The following is a 24,462-nucleotide window of genomic DNA, read 5'->3' as shown; positions in this document are numbered from 1 at the left end:
GGCCCTACTTCCTGATTTGGCTTTCCTAACTCTAGGCACCCTCACCATATTAGCGGATGAGGAGTGCAGTGCTCGTGGAGGGACATACCATGTCAGTTTCTCCTGCAGAGATTTGGGCCTGTGACCATGTGGAGCCTTAAATACTATACATAGTGCCTTAAATCGTATACTCTGCGAGACTGGCAGCCAGTGTAAATCTGAGAGTGCCCGGGAGGCGGAGGAGCGGCGTGGTTGCACTAGTACCAGTTTGGCCACCATGCAATCTCTCAATCAGATATTGCGGGGATTCTAGTAACAGGGCATTACAATAGTCCGGCTTACTGAGGATGGTGCTCCGGACTATCAGCGCTCTGTTCTGTTAAGAGAACATCGGAAGGATTTTTCAAAATGCTCACTTCCAGCTGTTTTGTTGACAGTTTTCTAATGTCAATTTGTTGTCAACCATGACTCCCAGATTACGTACCATGCTACTGGGAGCCAATGGAGTAGCAGGGGATGTTTGCCAAAACTCAAGCAGAAGTGTAGGAGGGATTCTACCTACTGCACAGTGTAGAATCTCTGTCTTCTAAGAGTTAAACTGAAAAATTTGGATTTGAAGCCGTCATATAGCTACTGCTATTCTAAATACTGTGTTAAGTTAGCGTAGGCTCATTTAATGTTTAAACGCCATTTTTTCCTTTTCCTGCTTCTGCACACGTTACATAATTGTTGATGTAGCTTTCAACCTAGTAGTTTACTTGAGAATAATATGTTATTGCTTTCAAATCAGCGTTGCTTAATAAATAATGTCTGTACAGTGAGTGCTGAAGCTACAAGGATAACACGACACAGTTTGTTGTGAGAACTGATCTCCGCACCTCCATAGACATAACATAAGTGCAGCTCCTGCCAAATTCTGGCTTTAGGCGTGTTTTATATTGCAATGTTCAGAGCACATACACACACTTGATGCTGTTCGCATGCAGAGAGCTGGTGGAGACAGATGTGATCCCTTCATACTAGGATCTTGAGGTATGGGCCCGCCCTGCTAAAACCCAAAGAGACCTTCTTATATATTAATATAATATACCAATTAGTGAGGGTGAGAATTATGTGTGGTTAGCACTTATTCATTTCAGCATAATAGCATGCTGTCACCGTTTGCTTTCTATGGACTAGTAACTATGCTGATAACTTTGCTACTGATAATATGTTTCCTTGTATTATCTAAGATACTGCGTTTGAGACAACGGCATTAGTAAATAAATATTTCAAATGTGCACGTTTCCTCATTACTCCACGTTCTGGTTTGAAATGATTGTATAACAAAAGAGTGCTCATGTGTTCCACGTAACCTGAGGTATTGTAAGTTCATGTTCTGGTTTGTCTAAGCATTGGGAGTTTTGTTATGAACAATGAGACACTGTAGCTAGCTCGGTAAGGTTTTTTTTGGGTACTGAGGTTAGTTTGGGTCACCCTAATTCGCCGAGGTTCCAATCCTCTGTGCACAGTTCTGTGTGAGAACAGAAACCCTGCGACATGGCGCCCAACCGTTGGTGGTCTTATATCATGGCACTCGAGTAGTAAATCGTTCAATCCTTAACCCCTTCACTGTCGTTTCCGGAAAGCGGTGGTGTCGGTAAAAACCTACCTATTTTTGAAATAGGTCTTTTCAAGCTTGAATCTTTCTAAAAACCAAAGATAGAACCATTTCCACTTGAGGTTGTAAGTTTTGATAGTGGACGGTGCTCTAGCATTAGTGAGGACCACCCTGCAGTCCAGAGGAATAATCAAATGAGCAAACTCATAGTGCTCAGGCGCCAGTTGGATCCGGATGGCAGATCAGGCCATAGTTTATAGTAAGAAGATTCGAAATTGGGCGCAGCCAAATTGGATTGCACTCCGACAGAAGGAGGAGGTCCGTAAACCAGAACTGGCGAGGCCATCTGGAGGCTATGAGAAGAATGCGGCAGGGTTATTTCCGCATTTTCCAAAGTACCCTTGGGACTAGAGGAATCGGTGGAAAAGCGTAAGCATATATATTTGACCAGTTCATCAAAAACGCATTCTCGCACAATTATGAGTGAGGAAGCCAACTTGCATAGAATGGGCATTTGTGGTTCAGGTTGGTTGCGAATAAATCCAGATTGGGGTGTCCACAAAGCTATAAGATGCAGGCCAGCGTCGGCTGATGAAGTTCCCACTAGTGGTTTGACGAGAGCGACCTGCTCAGGGAGTCCACTAGAACGTTGGACACCCCCGGAACATGGACGGCTGTTAAAGTGATCTGATGTTGAATCACCAAATCCCAAATTTGCTGAACCTGTAGCAAAGTGAATCTCGTGCCCCCTTGTTTGGTCACATAATGCAACACTGAAGCTCCTAGAATAAGGGTGCAAAAGGACTTCAGAGCCGGGAATATCGCCAGTAATTCCAAAAGGTTTATATGCCAAGTTCATAGGTGGGTGTCCCATTTCCCCTTGACTGTGAGGGCTTGAAGATGCGCTACCCACCATTCGAGGGAGGCATCTGTCGTGAGGATGAAACTTGGAGTGTCCACTACAAATGAACTGCTGAGATGTTTGGTATGCGAGGCCACCATAGCAATGGTCTTCGTATCTGAGACGTGATGTTGATGACATCATCGCAGGACCCTGAGACTTGTTGCAATTGGTTGTCAAGTTCCTCCAGTCGGGGTCCCATTTTGAGGCGACAGTTGGGAGTTAGGGGACTACAGGAAGACAGCATCCCCAGAAGCGATTTGAATTGTCGAACAGAACCATACTTTTATGTGCGCAGGAGAGTTGCCAGTTTGGAAATCCGAGGTTGTCTTTTGTTTGAGACAAAAGCCCTTGTTTGCTGTGTGTCTATGATGGCCCCCAAGAAGGTCCTCACTTGAGAGGGGATGAACTGAGACTTCTCCAGATTGATGGAAAGACACAGAGACAGGCATGAATGAGTGTATCTAGTTGCGACTGCGAATGACTGTGCCTTTATAAGGCAGTCGTCGAGGTAGCAAAATATTTGGACACCAGCTTGACCAAGATGTGCTGCCGCCGGCGCCAAGACTTTGGTGAACATTCGGGAGCAGAGCGAAGGCCAGATGGAAGGAAATCTCTGCCAGCCACTCTGAAGCGCAGGAATTTTCTGTGTCTGGGTAGAATAGGGCCATGAAAATAGGCATCTTGAAGGTCCGGTGTTGGCTTGTAATCCCCTTGAGATAGTAATTGAAGCACTTCTAGGAGAGACAACATCCGGAAAGTTTGCTTCTTAATAATAATAATAATAAAAACATTTATTAAGCGCCTGAATACACTAAAACAGTGCGTCTCCGCGCTAGGATGCGTTCCAGACTCAGTTAGGAGATCAGGATCAGACCACTGAGAGGAAAAGGGGACAGGGAAAGAAAGACCCGCTTCTTGAGAATCTTTTTGAGGGAACCAAGGTCCAGAATGGGACGCCACTCCCCCGATGTTCCCTTGATTTGGAAGAATCTTGAATAGAAGCCTGCATCCCTTTGAAGATTCGGTACACTTTGATCGCTCCTTTCCTTAACATGAGATTGATTTGGCATAAAAGTTCCTTCCGACGGGCAGGAGGAGGACCTCTGGGGGGAGAATTTGGAGGGAATTTCACAAATTCCAGAGTGTGACCTCTGAACACTATGCCCAAAACCCATTGATCTGTAGTTATTGCGGACCAATTGGAGAAGAAATGGGAGATCCGCCCTCCAACTTTGGTCAGATTGATGGGAAGAGCGGTTGACAGTTGGCAGTTGTAACTGCTTTTTTGAGGAATCTCTACCTCAGCAGGAGGATTTCCCTCTGTACTGCTCGTAAGAGGCAGCCTGCGGCTGTCGAAACGACTGCTGTTGCAGGGAGGCGGAGTAACACGGTTGGCCTGGATAGGGATGGTACTGCTGGTATTGGTTGTAACCTCCCTGAAAGGAAAAGGAGGAGCCACGACCCCTCGCACCCCCAAAGGGCTGCATTTTAAACTGTACAGTAAACACTACACACTACACACGGACCCGAGAGGCCTTCGATTTAGACTTTGGCATTCCAATGGAAGATCAAGACTGGCAGCGGTCCTGTGAACTAACATGGATGGTTTCTAGTAAGGCCCATTTTCAACTGATACATTATAATTTTCTGCGAAGAACCTACTTAACGCCACAAGACCTTTATCGAATGGTCGTGTCTTGCCCAGATATATGCCTGCGATGCAACACAGTGGGGGCTGATTTCTTACATTAACCATGGCCCTGCGATGCAATACACTCCTTCTGGCAACTAGCTGTTGGAAGAAATGGTGCATGCCACACAACTAAGTATTGAGCTGACACCCAAATGCTGTTTATTAGGCCTCTTTAGATGCCAGAAGGGCGCAAAATAACCTATAAATTTGGTCAGTCGCCTATGGTACTGGCATGACGTAGAATTGCAATCACATGGCTGTCCCAGCATGCCCCAACGATTGCGCTCTGGCATAGAGATGCACTCGACTGGGCCTAGCTGAGGAGACACATATGCGCCTTAGCAGAAAGGATGACAAATTTGAGGATACACTAAACACTTGCCGTGCTCATAGAGATAACTCCTAGCTCCTGCTTCCCGAGAGACAACAGACAGACTCTGGCTCTGAAACTGATGAGGCAGAACACTACGAAACTGGGGATGAACAGAAAGGTGTCTCCACATGATAATTATAAGGTACATTCCCAATTAGGGGAATGGGACACTTATTGATCACCTGGAGAATGGGAAAGCAGATTAGTGCATGTGTAATTATTGACTGCCTCTTGATTCACCTACTCATGTATAACATATTGGTATGATATGTCTATGTATACTCTGACTGCCAGTTGTATGTTGACAAAATAAAAATAAAGTTCTGAAAAAACTAAATAAAGTCATTACATTGACCCCAAACCCCAGAGGCACTAGGTTTGGGGTCTTGTCCTCAGTGTAAAGGATTCCCTCCTCCCAATAGGTTGTGTGTGCTGTAGGGGGGGGGTCAATGGGACCAACAATGTCAATCATTGCCCTTTCAAAGGGAACGCCAACAACTGGAAGCGGGATTAAGAGGGCCTTTGGGTGCCCACCTGTCGTGCTACTGACTTGACAGATGGGACAGGAGTTACAAGTCTCCTTCATCTTCTGGTGCATCCCTGGCTTTTAGTTCTGGTCCGATCAAGGTGTCCAGCTAGTGGGATGCCCTAACCGGGTCCTCTAGGAAAGATACAAACAAGTTTGCCCCACTGAAGGGAAGATGGCTTAACAAGAGCTTCTGAGAGGTACTTACCTTAAAGACTCTCATCCAGATATGCTTTGTGGCTGCTTTCACTGATCTTAAAGTAGGTGTGGCTGCACAGACGCCAAACAATACGTCATATACAACTCTGACCCGAAGTTTTATCATGGAAAGCCGAGAAGCACAGTCAGTTCTTTGATAATCTCAAAGAGTCTGGACAGAATAAGTCATATATGTGGCTGCTTATAATGCACAAATGGAGGCGCAGGAACTCCCCGAACGCCCGAGGCTCTACCACTCTCCTAGTGGCACTAGGTTTGGGGTCTTTGTCCTCAGTGTAAAGGATTCCTCCCAATACGTCCTGTGGGCACCACTGCCATCAACTCCTTCCTGTGCTGCAGCTTGTAGTCACAGGTTTTCAAGAGTGGGACAGGTTTTCTGTCCCTGGCACAGATCTTCCCTAGAGGGTCGCCCCAGGGCCAAAAGCTCATCCTGGTAAAACTTCAGCTCCTGAGGCTCAGTTGTCTCTGGGGCTGACCCTTCTTCCTCCTGAGGCGAACGGTCTGGTGTCTGCCTAGAAGCTGGTTCTCCAGTTTTCCTGCCTTTTCTCTTGGAGGACTGGGGCATTATTCCAGACTTCAGCACCTCTTTTACACCCGGGCTCTGCTCTGTGCTATGGTTTTCACACACACACCCAGTGTGAGATTCCAAGCATTTCTGCACGGATCCTCAGTTCTGGCTCAGCCCATGCTAAGGACTCCAAATCATTGCCAAGAAAACAATCAACTAGTATGGATGAAGAGACTGCTACCTCTTCGTTGCCAGCAACTCCTCCCCAATCGATCGCGCTTGGGATTGCTGAAGCAGACTGCGAGTGATCGCTTCTGCTACTCGCCTCACGCTGCTACATTTATTCGACCCATTTTTAAAAATCCTACTTTTAACTTCCAATTGATTTAAGAATTGTGTAGTATGTATTTTTAAAAACCACATTTATGTACCGCTGTGTGCGCTGCTTACCGGTCCCCCTGGGCCCCGTTCCACCGCGGCTTTCCTGTGCCGATTGACGTGGAGGGCTAGGTCGGGCGCCATCTTGGGCAGTCCCGGACCCCGGCTGGACTCGAGTTAGTGGTCCAGCTCGGGGAGGGGCCTGGGCTTCAAATAACGATGTGTCCCAGAGCGGCTGCGGTCTCGCGCAGCGGGCGCGCCGTCTGCGCGCCGAAGGAGCGCCAAAGGAGGGCCCGTCTGTGCCCGTCCGTGCCTCGGACGGGCCCAGGGCTAGCCTTACTGCCTCTTTCCTAGCTGACCGAGCTGGGTCACATAGGCTTACCTATTCCCGCACCGATCTTTTGAAACTGGCTCCTCCTGCCGAGCATAGTTGCCGTCCGCGGAGGGGACCAGAGCACATTGGGACGGCTTGTCCGAGCTGTGGCTTTTTTACCCAGCTCACATTACCTTCACGCCCAGGCGTCGGTACGGACCGCACTACTACTGTTAGAGCTGGCCTAATCAACGCTAGATCGGTGGTGAAACACGCAGCTGACATATTCGAGGTTCTGACGGAGGGTCAGCTCGATTTACTATTCATCACAGAGACATGGCTTAATGCCTCGTGTGCTCCGACCATTGAGATGGCAGTCCCTAGAGGTTTCAAGATTGCCAGAGTGGATAGACCCCTGGGTAGGGGAGCAGTTATATTTAAAGAAGAGTGCATTTTACCTCCGAGCAATTAGCGGTGGGGGTGGAGGGTGAAGTTCTTCATTTTTCCCTTATTATTTGTCCCCACTTCACGCTGGGGGGGTCCCTGGTATACAGGCCCCCAGGCCCTGCCATTCACTTTATTGAGACGCTGGAGGAGTGTACAGTGCCCCGGGCTCTGAACTATCCCAGATTTCTTCTGGTCGGCGATTTTAATATTCCCGCTGACAACATTGGCGCTCTGGAATCGCGCAGACTGGAAGAGGTTCTGGATTTGTCACAGCTCAAGCAATGGGTGTTGTCTCCAACTCATGCAGGTGGTCATCTTTTAGACTTGGTGTGCTCTAACTTCCCTATTAAAATGGCAGGCCCTGAAAAGGTCACTTGGTCGGATCACGACCTCGTCAGGTTCTCATGGGAGGTGGATAACGGGGGTAGATCAGTTCTGCCACTCCCCGTCAAACACCCTCAGAAAATCAACCTGGCTGTGTTCAGCCAGGAACTGTCAAAAACTCACCTGCCATTCACATCCGAGTTGGATAAGGCGGTTGATGATTTCAAAGGGTGGGTGCGACAGGCAGCGAATGCATCCATCAAACATGCGACCGCACCCAGATTTCGACACAGCCCCTCTCAGCCATGGTTTTCCCCTGAGCTGAGGGAGCAAAAACTGGGGTGTAAAAAATTGGAGCGAATCTGGAGGTGCGAGTATAGTTCTGACGCAAAGGCTGCCCTGCGCACTGCCCAAAAGAAATATTATGCCGCCATTAAAACTGCCAAAGGACTCTACTATGCGGGGAGAATAGCCAAAGCGGAAAATAACAGTAGAGAAATCTTCTCTATTGTTAAAAGTTTCGTGTCCCCTGTTGCAGAAACCACCACTCTTCCATCCTCTGGGGAATGGTGTGAAGTTCTGTCTAATTTTTTTATAGACAAGATAGCTAAGATTCAGCAGGACCTTACCTCTGCGTCACCGATTGGGGACTCAGGGACGAACATCTCTATTAGGTCTCATCCCTCTGATACCCAACAGTTTACTAATTTTGCGCTGGTAGCAGAGTGTGATGTTTTGCCTCTTCTTGAATGCCTTAAATCAGGCTCTCCCGCCGATCCGTGCCCGGCTCGGGTTCTGTCAGAAGTGGCCAGCAATGTCTGTGGTGGTGTTACCCAGATCGTGAACCTTTCTCTTTCTTCGGCAGTGGTCCCTGCTGAATGGAAACAGGCTAAGCTTTTGCGGCTTAGAAAGAAACAAGGCCTCGATGCCACGGTTCCCGGTAACTACCGGCCTATTTCTCTTCTCCCTGCCCTGACAAAAATCTGTGAGAAAATAGTCTTTCAACAATTAGAAAGATTCGTAGAGTCCTCCAATGCCCTGCACCCAGCCCAATCAGGCTTCAGAGCTGCATACAGCACTGAAACGGCACTGGTAGAGATGACGGAGTCGATTCGGGAGTGCCTGGACGGGGGCGGCAGAGCAGTCCTGATCTTACTGGATCTCTCTGCCGCCTTCGATACCATCCCCCATGCGCTCCTCACCGCCAGATTATCGACCATCGGCATTGGCGGTAATGTCCTGGCCTGGGTGTCCTAATTTCTTTCGGGGAGGACACAACAGGTCTGGATGCCGCCTCATGCCTCTGATTTAAAACCACTCCTTACGGGGGTCCCACAGGGATCCACTCTTAGCCCCCTACTGTTCAACATTTATATCACCCCTTTGGTGTGTCTTGCGGAACAGTACGGGGCTAAGATTATAGGATATGCGGATGATACGCAGCTACTTTTCACCTGGCCTGACGATCATCTGGACATAGCAAAGGTCCATCTCTGCCTATCCTCAGTTTTCCGCTGGTTAACTCTGGCCCAACTAAAATGTAATGAGGACAAATCGGAGGTCCTCTTTTACGGGTCTTTCCCTCCTAGTTTTAAACGTTCATTGTGGCCCCCGAATGTTCTATGTCCTAAGGTGATGGGTGGCCCTGCGAAAAACCTTGGGATCTGGTTTGGAGAGGACCTAAAATTTGAGGACCATATAAAAAAATTGACCGGAACATGTTTTGCTACCTTGAGAATGCTCAGGAAATTTTTCCCACTACTCCCTAGAGAGGCGAGGGAGACTGTTGCCCGTGCACTCATTCTAGCAAGGCTGGACTATGCGAACTCCCTGTTCAGCGGCATTCCAGCCTATCTGACCAAACGTCTGATGGTCATTTAAAAAAAATCTAAAAACCCACTTATTCAGTAGCAGCTCATAAGTTGATCCTTGCTTTTTCTTTCTTCTCCTTTCCCACCGCACCAGGATACTCCCCAGTAACAGTGCGCGTAACAAAATCATTTATACATACATACATGCATACAATCAAAAGACACCCTCGCCTGCGGGATGGGTTTTTGTCACATTTTCAGCATTGATGACTGGAAAGGTCCTTCCAGGCAGATGCTGTCTTAAGGAAACTATCTGCTCAGTCACCATGGTGATGCTGGCGCCAGTGTCTCTCAAGGCCTCCACTCTAACCCCATGTGCATGTTAGTGGGCCAGGCAGCTAAGGTGGCTAAGGCCTCATCCCTACTTCAGTCGCCTAAGAGAGCTCCTTGGCCTGGCCATTGCTGTCCTGAGATCCCATCTGGAGATTGGCAGCTGCAGGTACTGCAGGTGGACCAGAGGTATATTTCTTGTTTTTACAGCCAGAGTCTCAAGCTCAGTGCCCAAGAGACCTAAAGCCATGGCACCAAGCCCATCTTAGGATCCCAGTTCTTACCCTGGTACGCACCCTTTGGCTGTCAAGAGTCTCTGGGCCCACTCTCTTGAACAGGTTTTTAGGGGCCTGAAGAAGAATCTTTCTTTTTCGGGTTACCCCATTTCCCTAGGGTCGATTTCTGGCCTCTTTCTTTTGGTCTCCCCCACCAGCAGGAGTCTTGGTCACCCTTGTTTTGACCCAGTGGTCTGCCTTCTTCCCCAACTCTTGAGGAGAAAGTAGACCAAGGTCTACCAGGAATTGATGTAGCTTCCCTTGGTAACAATTACTTAAAAGATGCTCCTTCATTATCAAATGATAAAGCCCTTCAAAAGCATGCACATTCTTACTTACTAACCAGCCTCCGACTGATTTCAGTGAATAGTCTACAAAATCTACCCTGGCCTGGCTTTGGGTTTTTCGAGCCTCCCTGAAACTGGTGCTATACTCCGTACTGAATCCAAAGCCCTCACTTAGGGTACCCTTCATGAGGTCATAGGATTCAGCCTCTTTCTCACTGAGTGTCAGGAGTCTATCCCTGCACTTTTCTGAGAACATTTCCCACAGGATAGCACTCCACGGTTTCCTGTGGACCTGCCTGCTAAGACAGGCCCGCTCAAAGCAATGAACCACTTGGTGATATCACCCTCAAATAATGTTGGGTCAATCCCTTTGGGGTTTTTAGGGTCTAAGGAATCTACAAAATACAAAAACACGAAAGGTATCAAGGGTCTTTATTTGTTTCCAGGGCTCGGTACCCAATTGTGGTACTCGAGCTCTAGAATGCCAATTGGTCAACAAAAACACAGAGGAGAGAAGAAGAGAGAGAGATCTACAGATGGTGATCTGCAGAGGAGAGAAAGAAACCCATCAGCCCACCAGTTGGCAGAACCTCATCATCTGGGTTTTGCAGAAAATCACAGTGTCCGCTAGTTTGAACCTTAGAGTATTCATTAAGGTCTACTAGGAACGGATTGTGAATTGAAAAACTGTCAACCAGACAATGAGTGTTGTGAAAGGCTGAAAGGGTAAGTTGCAGTGCTCAAAAACGTGTAAACAAAAAAAATTTTTGTGAAATAAAAATGCCTGTTTTAATGTCTAAGAAAATTCTTTATTAGACGCGACCATCAAAACGGCATGGTTAAAAGCAGAGTGACTATAGTATGACAGTATTACTATGTATCACAGTTATTAAATGGTCGACATGTTTCAGCCCAACCGGGCTTTCATCAGGACCTAGGATACGCACTACTACAACACTTACCACATTTTGTGATAAAGAATATGATGTGGAGACCTACCAGTAGTCAGGTCTATTGTTCCCAACGCTCTCCCGACATTGCAGGGAGGAACAACCTCACCTCACCTGGCGCTCGCTCAGGAAAAAGGAGACCACGCACTTTCCGTCGTTGCCTCGGTCTGTCCACTGAGCCAAGGGTCTAAGGAATCTACTTTCTCCTTATTTATGATTGTGATGCTACCAAAGATGGGTCCTAGGCCAAACTCCTTTCTCTCTCTTCTGTAGCTAGGAGTTGGGCTTCTAAAGCTGCCCTCCTGGCTAGTCTTTGCAGAGCAAGCTCTTCGTCTGGAGAGACTTCTTTGTCTTGGGGTGTCACACGGTCACTCCCACTGTCAGTATTTTGATCTGTAAGATCAAAGTCATCCTCTGGTCATATTCTGCCAAAAGATCCTAGAGCTTTGCTTTGGTAGGGTTTGACCCAGTCCTGAACCTGTAGGTTTTACCCATGCCTCTGAGCTATTTTATATTTAAAGACATATGGTGTGAGGTCGATTTCCTTCACCTGTATCAGCTCTTCTGAGTGACTACTTCTAGCACTCATTGTCTTTACAAAGTTGGGATCCTTTTTGGAGAGGAAAAACCCTAATACTGGTTTCCTATCTACAGCAAGAGTTTGACTTTTGAAACAGCTGTACTCAAGGGGAACGAACCAGGGCCCTGACATATTTCAAAATTTGGAAGGCTGCAGTGCCCGGCTCTTCTTAGGTCGCCAGGAACTGAAATTCAGGGTCTGAGGATGCCACCTAAAATCTTGATTTAAAGGGTGTTACAAGGGCCACTTTCCAGGGGTATCTCCACCCTCTCATCATGCCCACCTCCTGTGGGAAGGGGACATAGTCCTAGCCCTGATTGGATAAGTCCCACCATCTTCAAGATGGTGGGCACTACAAAGTGTACTTCACCTCGCCTTCAGCACCTGAGGGGTGGAGTTGGCAGAGGGGACGGGGGGCACACCTCCTATTCTATCTAAGGTTTCCCACCTGTCCTTCCGCCAAAAAGGGGGTGAGGACAGGAAGATCGCTTGCTCCCTCTAACAGGAGAGGCTGGGGTCGCATTACAAAGGCGGCAAGTCCTTTGAAAATCCCTGCCACAGATGGCTCTTCCTGACCGGGGGGAGGTGTGAATACCTCCACCCAGGAAAGGGATTGTTCTCGACCTCAAAGTGCACAGGCACTCTATACATGAGGACAGAACACTGTCTTGTGGTAGCAGACTGGCTCAGGCCAGTCGATGACCACACTAAGGATTGGTAGATCTTAGGGGACCCCTCTAAGGGGCACTCTGTGTGCAATTTTTAATAAATCGGACAATGCAATCAGCACAGGTTTATTATGCTGAGATGTTTGGTAGCAAATATCCCATATTTCAGTGAAACCTTCAATAAATATGCTTAAACTGGAATACAAGTGGATTTGCTCCCAAGGGAAGGAGACATTGATGCACTTTTACGGGTACAAGCTGTGGAGCAGGAGACACAGACCTGATCTAGTCTAGAGCTATATAAACAACTGTAGCCAAATACGTCTCCCTTCTGGCACGGATGAGTGGATTACATAAATACTACAATAATGAATGAAAAATACACAGCATGCATTGACAAGGTTTGCTATGTAACCTCTGGACTCCTGTAAACCTAAACAAACACCGGTAATCAGACACTAGGGACATCACCTGAAGCTCCTAAGATTCTCCTTTTTTTTGGTATCTTGTTTTTAGAAAGTGGGTTTTTAGGATAAGCTATTTTTAGGTGTGACTTCTTTTATTCCAGGATGGGCACTAGTTTTAGCATTGTCATCTTTTATACTCTGCATACCAAGTTGCTGATTTTTTTCACGCATCCCTCATTTCCCCGAACGGGAAACGTCTGGGGGTGGGATGTGTCAGGTAGCCCCTGTGGTAGATGATTGGATAGAGGATAAGGAGTGCCATGCCATCCCTTCATATATTCCTCCCCTCCTATATTCACAGTCCCCTTTTACCAGTTGTCCGCTTTGCTGTCATCAAGAAGTGGAGAGAGGGAAATCGGCAGGCGGCCCTTTTAAGCCGGAGCTGAGGACGGACATCAGAGGATACACACTTGAAGAAGGCGGGGGCGGAGAGCGTGTCAGGTTGGTCAGTAGTTGGTCCAGCTACACGCGGCATGGGAACGCAAGGCGGAGAAACCAGCGGGGGAAGACCGGAAAGACAGAGAAGGACTAACAGCTTTACGAGAGAGCGAACCGGAACTCAGGGGAGGTCACAGCTTGTCTGCGCTTTAAGGCTGTAACTGCCGCCTACCTTCATATTGGGGTCGAAACGTCGACTTTTGTTTTCACCTCAACAACGGCTTACGCTAACAGTTAACCTGATACATGCAGGAGCTTTTTGAGCATGTTGTCTAACTAAATGGTCATGAACAGTTGATGTCTTTCTTCATAACTGGCTCACATTTGAAGCCAGGGCTATTACGGACTGTTTTATAAACTATGAAGAAATGTTTATTCTTTAGATAGGAGTTAATATATATGCTATATTTTACCTTCACCCTGCACTGCCTCCCCTTCTCCCCTCTTCCCTTGGGGCACACATTTTTCTATGATGATTATGAAATGCCTTTATTGGTTTTGTAATTTGTGTAATCCTTTGCTATGTTATCACACTGTGAGTAAAAACAAGTGTGATAAGACTTCAGTTTAGTTGTATTTTCATTTAGTATTCAATTGTTTGTCTGTTATCTGTACTGGGACCCCCTTGTATATGTAACAGCTTGTCGGCGGGCAGAACACCCGAACCTGGCGGAGGAGGGAAAGCCGAAGCAGAAGACCAGACCTCACTGAAGGACGCAGAGTCACCATGCCAGGGCCCCGGAGTGACGTGGCTCTTCCAGGTGCGTGGGCGTCTACAGGGCTTTTGGAAAGGGGCTGAGTAAGAGAGGGACGGGAGGGAAGGCTGAGGGGTGAGAAGGACCAAGGGAAAAGGAAATAAGTGAGACGGAAACAGAGACAAGAGCAGAAATCATTGGCTACTCTTTTTCTTTTGATTGCTCCAACCTCTACACTACAGCTTTCCAAACTATGTGGCGCGACCCATATGCAGGTGTGTCGCATCGGCAGAGTCGAGCTGCAGGGGCTCTTAGAAGGGGCGAAGCAACAACAAAGCCCTATTAACATGCACAAGGTCTTAAAGACCTGTGAAGTGCTCGGGTGCGGCTGTGAGCGGTCCCGGGCTGCCACACACGACGGGGCGGGGGGAGGGGGTGCTGAAATAGGGTGACCACCGTTTTTTGGCGGAGTGTCCCAGTGTCCCGACACTTTTCTGCAAAGAAGAGAAATGTCCGGGTTTTACAACAGCGTCCGGGTAAAACATCCAAATGTCCCGGTTTTAGTATGCTGTTTAGATCACCCCCGCGGGCCTTCCAGCAACAGGCAGAGTGGCGCTGCAGGGGCTCTTATATGGATAACAACAAAGCCTTATTAGCACGTTAAATGGTCTTCATTTGTGGATAGTCCATTTGGCAAAGGGCTCTTCAATGAGTGAATACGGTGGGTTATTGGGTCCAGGGGGTTGGACTGGGGTTTGGGGCAGCCCCTGGATCGCGGTGCATTGGGAAGAAAAGCTGCCAAGAAGCCCTATAGAAGCTACACATTTACATGATACTGCACGCTGCGGTTTGTAACCTTACGAAAACAAAAACATAAACAATTCAGTTCAATGGAGAATGCCCGTGTGAGCCTTGGGCATGGAGGAGTGCGGGGGAGGGAGTGGGTAGGGGCGCTGCGCACCTGGGCACCACCAATACAGGAAAATATAAAAAAGATTTAAGAATGAAAGCAACATTTTTTCCTCTTTGTCACAGACCCTTATGGAACCCACAGAATATGTTGGTCGGGGGAGAGGGATAGAGAGAGACAGAGAGAGAGAGAGTGAGACAGAGAGGAAGGGAGTGAGATAGGCAGGGAGGGAGACAGAGAGTGAAACAGAGAGAGTGAGACAGAGGGAGACGGAGGGAGAGACAGATGGAGACGGAGGGAGAGACAGAGTGAGACAGAGGCAGAGACAGAGGGAGAGGGAGGGAGAGATAGAGAGAGAGGGAGGGAGACAGAGAGGAAGGGAGACAGAGAGGAAGGGAGACAGAGAGGGAGGGACACAGGGAGGGAGACAGAGAGGGAGGGAGGGGGACAGAGAGGGAGGGAGATAGAGAGGGAGGGAGATACAGAGGGAGGGAGACGGTCGGCGGGAGAGGGAGTGAGACAGAGAGGGAGTGAGACAGAGAGGGAGGGAGACAGTCGGAGGGAGTGGGAGTGAGACAGAGAGGGAGTGAGACAGAGAGGGATTGAGACAGAGAGGGAGTGAGAGAGAGGGAGTGAGACAGAGAGGGAGTGAGACAGAGAGGGAGGGAGACAGTCGGAGGGAGAGGGAGTGAGACAGAGAGGGAGTGAGACAGAGAGGGATTGAGACAGAGAGGGAGTGAGAGAGAGGGAGTGAGACAGAGAGGGAGTGAGACAGAGAGGGAGTGAGACAGAGAGGGAATGAGACAGAGAGGGAATGAGACAGAGATGGAGTGAGACAGGGAGGGAGTAAGACAGGGAGGGAGGGAGGGAGACAGAGGAGGGAGACAGTCTGAGGGAGAGGGAGTGAGACAGAGGGAGGAAGACAGAGAGGGAGGGAGACAGAGAAGGAGTGAGACAGAGAGGGATTGAGACAGAGAGGGATTGAGACAGAGAGGGAGGGAAGGAGACCGATGGAGGGAGACAGATGGAGGGAAAGGCCACCTCTGCCACTGATTCGCTCACTAGTACCCTTTAACAGTGCCCCTCAAGTCTCTCTGGGTGGGGTGTGTGTGTGGGGGTGTGTGTGTGGGGAGGGGTGTGGAGGGGGTGTGTGGGGGGTGTGTGTGTGGGGGGGTGTGTGTGGGGGTTGTGTGTGTGGGGTTGGTGTTGGGTGTGTGGGGTTGTGTGTGTGGGTATGTGTGTGTGTGGGGGGTGTGTGTGGGGTGGTGTGTCTGTGGGGTGGTGTGTGTGGGGTGTGTGGGGTGGGGTGTGTATGTGTGGGGCCCGAACCCACCATAGGTGGTTCGGGCTCGCTCGCTGCGCTTTCTCGTGTTATCGTGTTCCTGAAAATATTTTCACAAAAGGGTGTGTCACCAACAAGAAAAATTTGGAAAGCTGTGCTCTACACCCTCCCTTCACATTTATGCATAGTTATTATTTATCCCTCACATCCTCCCTTGACTAAACCATAAAGCAAAAACACTTACCTGAGTCTTTTCCTTCTGTCCGAGGGACGGCGGCGGCCAAGGCACACCTAAGGGACTGAAGAATATAACAGAGACAATCAATCATTGTGACTTCCTGTAATACTAATAAAAAGTGCATACCAAGAAATTATTCAATGCAGTGTGCTCCTTCTTGACCGACTCTTCTACAACGGGGAGCTACATACTTTCCCTACAGGGAATGGGAGACAGAAACACAGAGACCAACAGACACACACATACGGGAAACATAGTAGGAAAACGCTATATACAGTTTTTATATGCTTGCATATGTACATTGTTAGGTCTCGCTATTATATCCCGCAGGGATTAACAGCGACAGTATATAGTAGGCGAAACAAACTCTTGACCAAGCGCAGATTACGTCCAGTTCATGTGAACCAATCGCGTGAGACGCGCGTGCACGTCAAACCCATCAGCCTCGCACCGCAATGGAATGCTGCCTCCCAAGCTGCTCCCCCGCCATCAGACTTCAAAGCAATGCGCTCCCTCCCCGCCCCCCCCACAGCAATGCCAAGAGCTTGTGTTACAAAAGCGACCGGTGCCGCTGGTTTCATTTATGCAGTCTGCATTAGGAATACTCTGGTCGTGCAATCTATGTACTAGTTGTGTTTAAAACACAAAACCGCAGTGGTGAGAGACAGTTTCTTTTTCTTGCCTTCTGCTCACCTGATTGTACTCGTTTTTCTTGCCTCTGCCCCCCTGATTGTGCCCGTTCTCTTGCCTTCTGCTCCCCTGATTGCACTCATTTTTCTTGCCTTCTGCTCTCCTGATTGTGCCTGTTCTCTTGCCTTCTGCTCCCCTAATTGTACTCGTTCTCTTGCCTCCTGCTCCCCTGATTGCACTCGTTTTTCTTGCCTTCTGCTCCCGATAGTGCCCGTTCTCTTGCCTTCTGCTCCCCTGATTGCATTCGTTCTTTTTGCCTCTGCTCCCCTGATTGCACTCGTTCTTCTTGCCTTCTGCTCCCCTGATTGCACTCCTTTTTCTTGCTTTCTGCTCCCCTGATTGTGCCCGTTCTCATGCCTTCTGCTCCCCAGATTGTACTCGTTCTCTTGCCTTCAGCTCCCCTGATTGCACTCGTTTTTCTTGTCTTCTGCTCCCCTGATTGTGCCCGTTCTCTTGCCTTCTGCTCCCCTGATTGCACTCGTTCTTCTTGCCTCTTCTCCCCTGATTGCACTCCTTCTTCTTACCTTCTGCTCCCCTGATTGCACTAGTTTTTCTTGCCTTCTGCTCCCCTGATTGTGCCCGTTCTCATGCCTTCTGCTCCCCTGATTGCACTCGTTTGCTTGCCTTCTGCTCCCCTGATTGTGCCCGTTCTCTTGCCTTCTGCTCCCCTGATTGTACTCATTCTCTTGCCTTCTGCTCCCCTGATAGTGCCCGTTCACCCACACCCTCACACCCGTTTACCCTCACACCCCCACCCCCTCACACCACCACACCCACTCACCCTCACACACACCCTCACACACCCCATCACCCTCACACACACCCTCACCCTCACACACACCCTCACCCTCACACACTCCCTCACCCTCACACACCCTCACCACGCTAACGCCCTCACTCTACTGCCCTCACTCTACCACCATCTCGCCCTCACTCTTCCGCCCTCACTCTACAACTCTACCGCCCTCAAGCTACTGCCCTCACTCTACCATCCTCACTCTACCACTCTACCGCCCTCACTCTACCGCCCTCACACCCTCACTCTACCGCCCTCACTCTACCACTCTACCGCCCTCACTCTACCACTCTACTGCCCTCACTCTACCACCATCTCGCCCTCACTCTTCCGCCCTCACTCTACAACTCTACCGCCCTCAAGCTACTGCCCTCACTCTACCATCCTCACTCTACCACTCTACCGCCCTCACTCTACCGCCCTCACACCCTCACTCTACCGCCCTCACTCTACCACTCTACCGCCCTCACTCTACCACTCTACTGCCCTCACTCTACCACTCTACCACACTCACTCTACCGCCCTCACTCTACCACTCTACTGCCTTTACTCTACCGCCCTCCCCCTACCACTCTACCGCCCTCACTCTACAGCCCTCACTCTGCCACTATACTACCCTCACTCTACTGCCCTCACTCTACCGCCCTCTCTACCACTGTACCGCCCTCACTCTACTACTCTACCGCCCTCAATCTACCACTCTACCGCCCTCACTCTACCACTCTACCACACTCACTCTACCGCCCTCACTCAACCACTCTACCGCCCTCACTCTACCGCCCTCCCTCTACCACTCTACCGCCCTCACGCTACCGCCCTCACTCTACCACTCTACTGCCCTCACTCTACCACTCTACCGTCCTCACTCTATCGCCCTCCCTCTACCACTCTACCACCCTCACTCTACCGCCCTCTCTACCACTCTACCACCCTCACTCTACCGCCCTCACTTTACCACTCTACTGCCCTCACTCTACCACTCTACCGCCCTCACTCTACCGCCCTCACTCTACCCCTTTACCACCCTCACTCTACCACTATACCGCCCTCACTCTACCGCCCTCACTCTACCACTCTAAGTTCGATCAGGTCATGAGAGTCGACCGATGGGAAAAGGAAGTCTCCTTCTGGTATTGGACCTTGATGGAGGCGGATGAAAAGATCGAGATTGAAATCTCAAATTTATGTGCAAAGGAGCTTGGGGATGGACATTTGAAGCAAATGTCGCTGGACTCTGGTAAAACCCACCTAGCTTAAACGTAATCATCGGTTTTCCACCCATAGAGTTTATTGGTCCCCAGCGAAGCTATCAAAGGTCACAGGTAATATCTACAACTTCCCAAGGTGTATGCTTCCATCAGCAGATGATCTGCATCTTTATGTTGTGTCTGAAGATCGCTTCTTACTGGACCTCGGTGTGTGATTTTCTTGGGGAAGTAATAGGTAAACAGATTAAGGTAAGCCCTCGTCTTGTTTTCTTTGGACTCAAGCAAGAGGAAGATGTACAAATACATTCTGCTGTTCCCAAGTTTATTTTCTATGTGGTTTTGGTGGCGAGGCGGGAGATATGTAGGTTTTGGAAGTCTGAAAGTCCCCCATCTTTTTCTGAGTGCCTCAAAATTCTCATCTATACGAGCCAGTCTGATATGGCCTGTGACCCAAGGAGTCAGGATAAGATCTGGACAATGTTGGTAAATTGGAGAGAAAACATCAGTGGGTACAATGATTAAGCCAAACATGATGTGGGTCCTGGCCTCTCCTGTGTTGTGGTCCCCTTTTCGTAAAGGAGTTGGAAGTGGAACCAGCAGTATTCTTCTGCAGAGATGTACTCCGTCCCCTCCCGGACATTTGTGGGGTAAGATCAACCATAGCAAGAGAGTTGGCAAGATGAGGACAAAAAACTAAAATCCTGATCAGGTAGTCCAGCTTTCAGTGTAATACATATACCGATGGCCCCCACATGCTGATCAATTTCGATTTGTTATATGTTTTGTTATCAGCATCTGTCTAACACCTTCTTCCTCCACTATTACACCAAAACGATTTCTTAATAATGCCACATGCCCATGCACGTCTGGCAGTGATGACACTAAAAAAGCACTTCATACAGTCTACAGTTTTCAAATATCTTTTATATTCATCGGCATTGAGTCAGATTTTGAACATATATGTTTGTCTTATGATATAAATTCCAATAGGGGAAATATGTGCCTCTCTTATTACGTGTGACTGACTCAAGTTGCTGCCTCCCTCCCACAAGTGATTTTCTACTTTAGAGTTTATAGCGTAATAGTGTTATTCTTGCCTTCCCAAGGTAGGGTTTATAGAAATATAAACTGGCAGAACACCAGTCAGCTCGGTATGACTGACTCAGCCTTTCTTCCATCTATGTTTCGTACAATGAGTATCAGGAAATTTGATGGTAACAGCACTCTTCATTAAAGAGAGACACGAGTGAACGGCATGTACTAAGTAAGTGGTTGTTTGTATTATTTAGTGCAGAGAACAAAAACTATGCTCATATCTAGCTTTTATCCTAGGATATTGTTTGATAAATGTTGTCAGTAGCTTGCCTATTTTGCATGTTGTGCGTCAGCCTGTGTTGGCTCTTCTTGTGCTTGTCACTCCCCTGGAGTAAAGCCTCTTTCCCATCCTTCAGATTGGATGACGTGTATACTACACTGTTCACTATTAGGAACTATCTTTGACTTTTGGATGAGCATTCCATGGGAGTACATTTGTTTTGGGTTCATGGCTTATCGGGTTTTATCACTAATCCATAAATTTCGCTGAAAATACCCATGAGTCCAAGTATTGTTCATAGTGTTGCTTTAACCAGTGGCGTGATCAGTTGCGCTTGGATGCTTTTCTTTCTGGCTGTTTCACTCGAAAAGATACAATGTTTCTTTTCTTTTATTCCACATTATGCTAGTCTCCCAATAAGCTTCCTGGTACTTCTTGGTTGTTCCTCCATGTAGAGAAATGAACATTTGCTGAGAATAGACACTTTCATAATACCACAAATATCTCCGTTTTATTTCTTTCCTTCTAGTCAAGTCTTCCATCACACTAACTGCACTTTTATGTTCCTGTGTGTGTCCACAAATGGGTCAGTATTATTGTTGATGTGTTTAGGGTCTTGCCAGATTCTCTGCATCTCTTGGATTATTTCCATGTGTGTTCAATGAAGGTGCGTTTTTGCTTATGGTGGTGTAGAACTGATGAGCGACTAAAGCCTTTCCTGCGTTCAGTGCACTTGTATGGCTTTCCCCCGTGTGTGTCCTCTGATGCATCCTTAGGTTTTAGCAGTTACTAAAACTACTTCCGCATTCACTGCAATGGAATGGTTTTGCCCCTGTGTGTTCTCTGATGACTCTGCAGGATTGATAGCTGACTAAAGCTTTTCACACAATCACTGCACTGGAAAGGCTTTTCCCCTGTGTGATTTTGCTGATGAATCCTTAATGCGGAAGAGTCATGAAAACTACTTCCACATTCATTACAATGGTATGGTTTTTCCCCCGTGTGTGTTTGCTGATGCCTTTTTAAGACTGATGATTGACTAGCTGCACTTAAAGGGTTTTTCCTCTGTATGTGTTCGCTGATGCTTTTGTAGATATGATTACTGCACATTGGAGGTAAGTCTTTGCATATGGGAGCACAACAGTGGGATATGGGAGCGGGGCAGCCATGATCAAATGCCCACTACTTTCGAAGATCATATCAGCACCATAATACAGGTGGAAATTAAAACAGACATTTGTTTAACTTGTATCTTCATAATAATGATGCAGTTATTATAGAAAGTTAGTGATGTCAATGCTTGTGATGTCCTAAGGATTAAGGTTATATGACTTCACCTCCTGGAAAGACTCAGGATTAAAGGTCATATGATATAACTTCCTCTGATTCTCAACACCCGCTCTGTCCGCAAACATGCCGTTGAACTCTGAGACCTACTCGACTCAACCACCCCAGACGTCACCTTCCTGACGGAGACCTAGCTGAACCCCTCCTCGACACCCGACATCGCCATAGCCATCCCAGAAGGCTACAAGATCACCAGCAGGGACTGCACCAACGGAGTAGGAGGAGGAATCACCCAACACCGACGAAGCCCTCAGCACCACCGAACATCTCCACTTCCAGATCCACACCGACCCCAATACCACTCTCAGAGGAACCCTCGTCTATAAACCCGAGTAAGTAGTGCGCTTTACAAATGCTATGATTCATTAAGAAAAGGGGGTGGTGATGAACAGAGTGTCTGAATTAAGCAGACCACTCTTACCCAGTCCAAAGATCAGGGCTTGATCCATTACCGTTATTTAGCTCACTGCCCCATCCCAGCTCAGAACCTGGCTATATGCAAATTAGTCTGTCCCTGGCCCAGTGCATCATGGGAACAGGGCAGACCAAACTACCAAGCCAATTCTTCACCAGAAAGGAGACAAGCTTCCGGGGACCGGTTTCTGGCATTACAGCCGTCGTCGGCCCGGCTTGCTTGAATCCTGATGGAGCAGTGAGCAAGGGACTCATGTCTGAGTATACCCTGCCACACCTATAGTGGCCAAAAACGATTCAGAAAAGGGGGTGGTGATGAACAGAGTGTCTGAATTAAGCAGACCACTCTTACCCAGTCCAAAGATCAGGGCTTGATCCATCACCATTATTTAGCTCACTGCCCCATCCCAGCTCAGAACCTGGCTATATGCAAATTAGTCTGTCCCTGGCCCAGTGCATCATGGGAACAGGGCAGACCAAACTACCAAGCCAATTCTTCACCAGAAAGGAGACAAGCTTCCGGGGACCGGTTTCTGGCATTACAGCCGTCGTCGGCCCGGCTTGCTTGAATCCTGATGGAGCAGTGAGCAAGGGACTCATGTCTGAGTATACCCTGCCACACCTATAGTGGCCAAAAACGATTGCTCAGATGTGAGTCGCTTGCTCACTGCACCATCAGGATTCAAGCAAGCCGGCCGAAGACGGCTGTAATGCCAGAAACCGGTCCCCGGAAGCTTGTTTCCTTTCCAGTGAAGAATTGCCTTGGTAGTTTCGTCTGCCCTGTTCCCATGATGCACTGGGCCAGGGACAGACTAATTTGCATATAGCCAGGTTCTGAACTGGGATGGTGCAGTGAACTAAAAAACGGTGATGGATCAAGCCCTGATCTGTTGACTGGGTAGGAGTGTTCTGATTAACTCAGATAATCTGTCCATCACCACCCCCTTTTTGAAATTATTTTGGCCACCATAAGTGTGGAAGGGTATGCTCAGATGTGAGTCCCTTGCTCACTGCACCATCAGGATTCAAGCAAGCCGGGCCGAAGACGGCTGTAATGCCAGAAACCGGTCCCCGGAAGCTTGTTTCCTTTCCAGTGAAGAATTGGCTTGGTAGTTTGGTCTGCCCTGTTCCCATGATGCACTGGGCCAGGGACAGACTAATTTGCATATAGCCAGATTCTGAACTGGGATGGTGCAGTGCGCTAAAAAACGGTGATGGATCAAGCCCTGATCTGTTGACTGGGTAGGAGTGTTCTGATTAACTCAGATACTCTGTCCATCACCACCCCCTTTTTGAAATTATTTTGGCCACCATAAGTGTGGAAGGGTATGCTCAGATGTGAGTACCTTGCTCACTGCACCATCAGGATTCAAGCAAGCTGGGCCGAAGACGGCTGTAATGCCAGAAACCGGTCCCTGGAAGCTTGTTTCCTTTCCAGTGAAGAATTGGCTTGGTAGTTTGGTCTGCCCTGTTCCCATGATGCACTGGGCCAGGGACAGACTAATTTGCATATAGCCAGGTTCTGAACTGGGATGGTGCAGTGAGCTAAAAAAACGGTGATGGATCAAGCCCTGATCTGTTGACTGGGTAGGAGTGTTCTGATTAACTCAGATACTCTGTCCATCACCACCCCCTTTTTGAAATTATGATTCATTAAGGTCAAAGGCTGTGTGATGTCACTTCTGATACCCCTGGCATTTTGGTGAATCGATGTCCATGCAAAACCTAACAGGGGACCAGAAAATAAGTTACAGACAGGAGAAAGTCAGCCGCACAAGATAGAAAAACACTGGAAAATGAAGGGATAAAAAACCTTAGATAGTAAAGTTGAAGAAAAGTAAATAGTATAAATGTACAAGGCCATACTTTTACTAGTGGGAATAGTTACATGTTAGAAATAATAATAAACACGATTTACTGGGGTCGGCAGAACCATCTGCCAAGGCTGCAGAGCTGGTGGTGGGAGTCGACCTGGTTGTGGTTGTCTTCAAACGTTCCGCGGCGCTGGTGGTGGTGGCAGCTGCTTATTAAGGTTCCCTCTTGCCCTTGGGTACTTATGAAAGGAATAAAGATAAAAAGAACAATGATTGGTGGTACTCTCTTTACAAAAAACAGTTTGACAGACACAGTATTGATTATTTTAAATCAAATAACCTATTCCTAGATTCCTACTCTAAAATTACATTTTAAACTATTAATTCATTACCATGAATGATCTTTGCTACTCCAACCTCTTTTGATGGGCCAAGTTGGTCTCCCTTTGCATAGTACAGTACGTACATCAGGGAGATTAGGACTGTATGAGCTACATAAAGCCACAAGGAAGACGCTAACACCCCTGGTATACTACTATCATAATAGTAGTAGCATCCCCTAAATGTTCCCAAGCGAACACCTAGCTGGCTAACACTGGAACAGAATCCTGGCAGTGTCAATCACTCTCTGATGCAAAACGTGCATTTATGTGACTGAGGCACACTAAATCTCCATAGCTGCC

At 48.1% G+C, this 24,462-nt stretch overlaps 1 protein-coding gene across 1 annotated transcript in view; it reads right to left on the bottom strand.

Annotated features, from left to right (window-relative positions):
- Nucleotides 1-24,462, bottom strand: part of LOC144753448 (uncharacterized) — a 64,066-nt gene that overhangs the window by 21,568 nt on the left and 18,036 nt on the right. The window contains exons 2-3 of the mRNA XM_078641158.1: nucleotides 23,884-24,018; nucleotides 16,202-16,256 (exon numbers count right to left, since the gene is read on the bottom strand). The gene's annotated coding sequence lies outside the window, so the exon portion shown is untranslated. The remainder of the gene's footprint in view (nucleotides 1-16,201; nucleotides 16,257-23,883; nucleotides 24,019-24,462) is intronic.

This window comes from Lissotriton helveticus, chromosome 1_1 (genome assembly GCF_964261635.1).
Source record: "Lissotriton helveticus chromosome 1_1, aLisHel1.1, whole genome shotgun sequence".
Lineage (NCBI taxonomy): Eukaryota > Metazoa > Chordata > Amphibia > Caudata > Salamandridae > Lissotriton > Lissotriton helveticus.
Note: the sequence above shows the minus strand (reverse complement) of the source record. Positions and strands in the feature narration are given on the sequence as shown.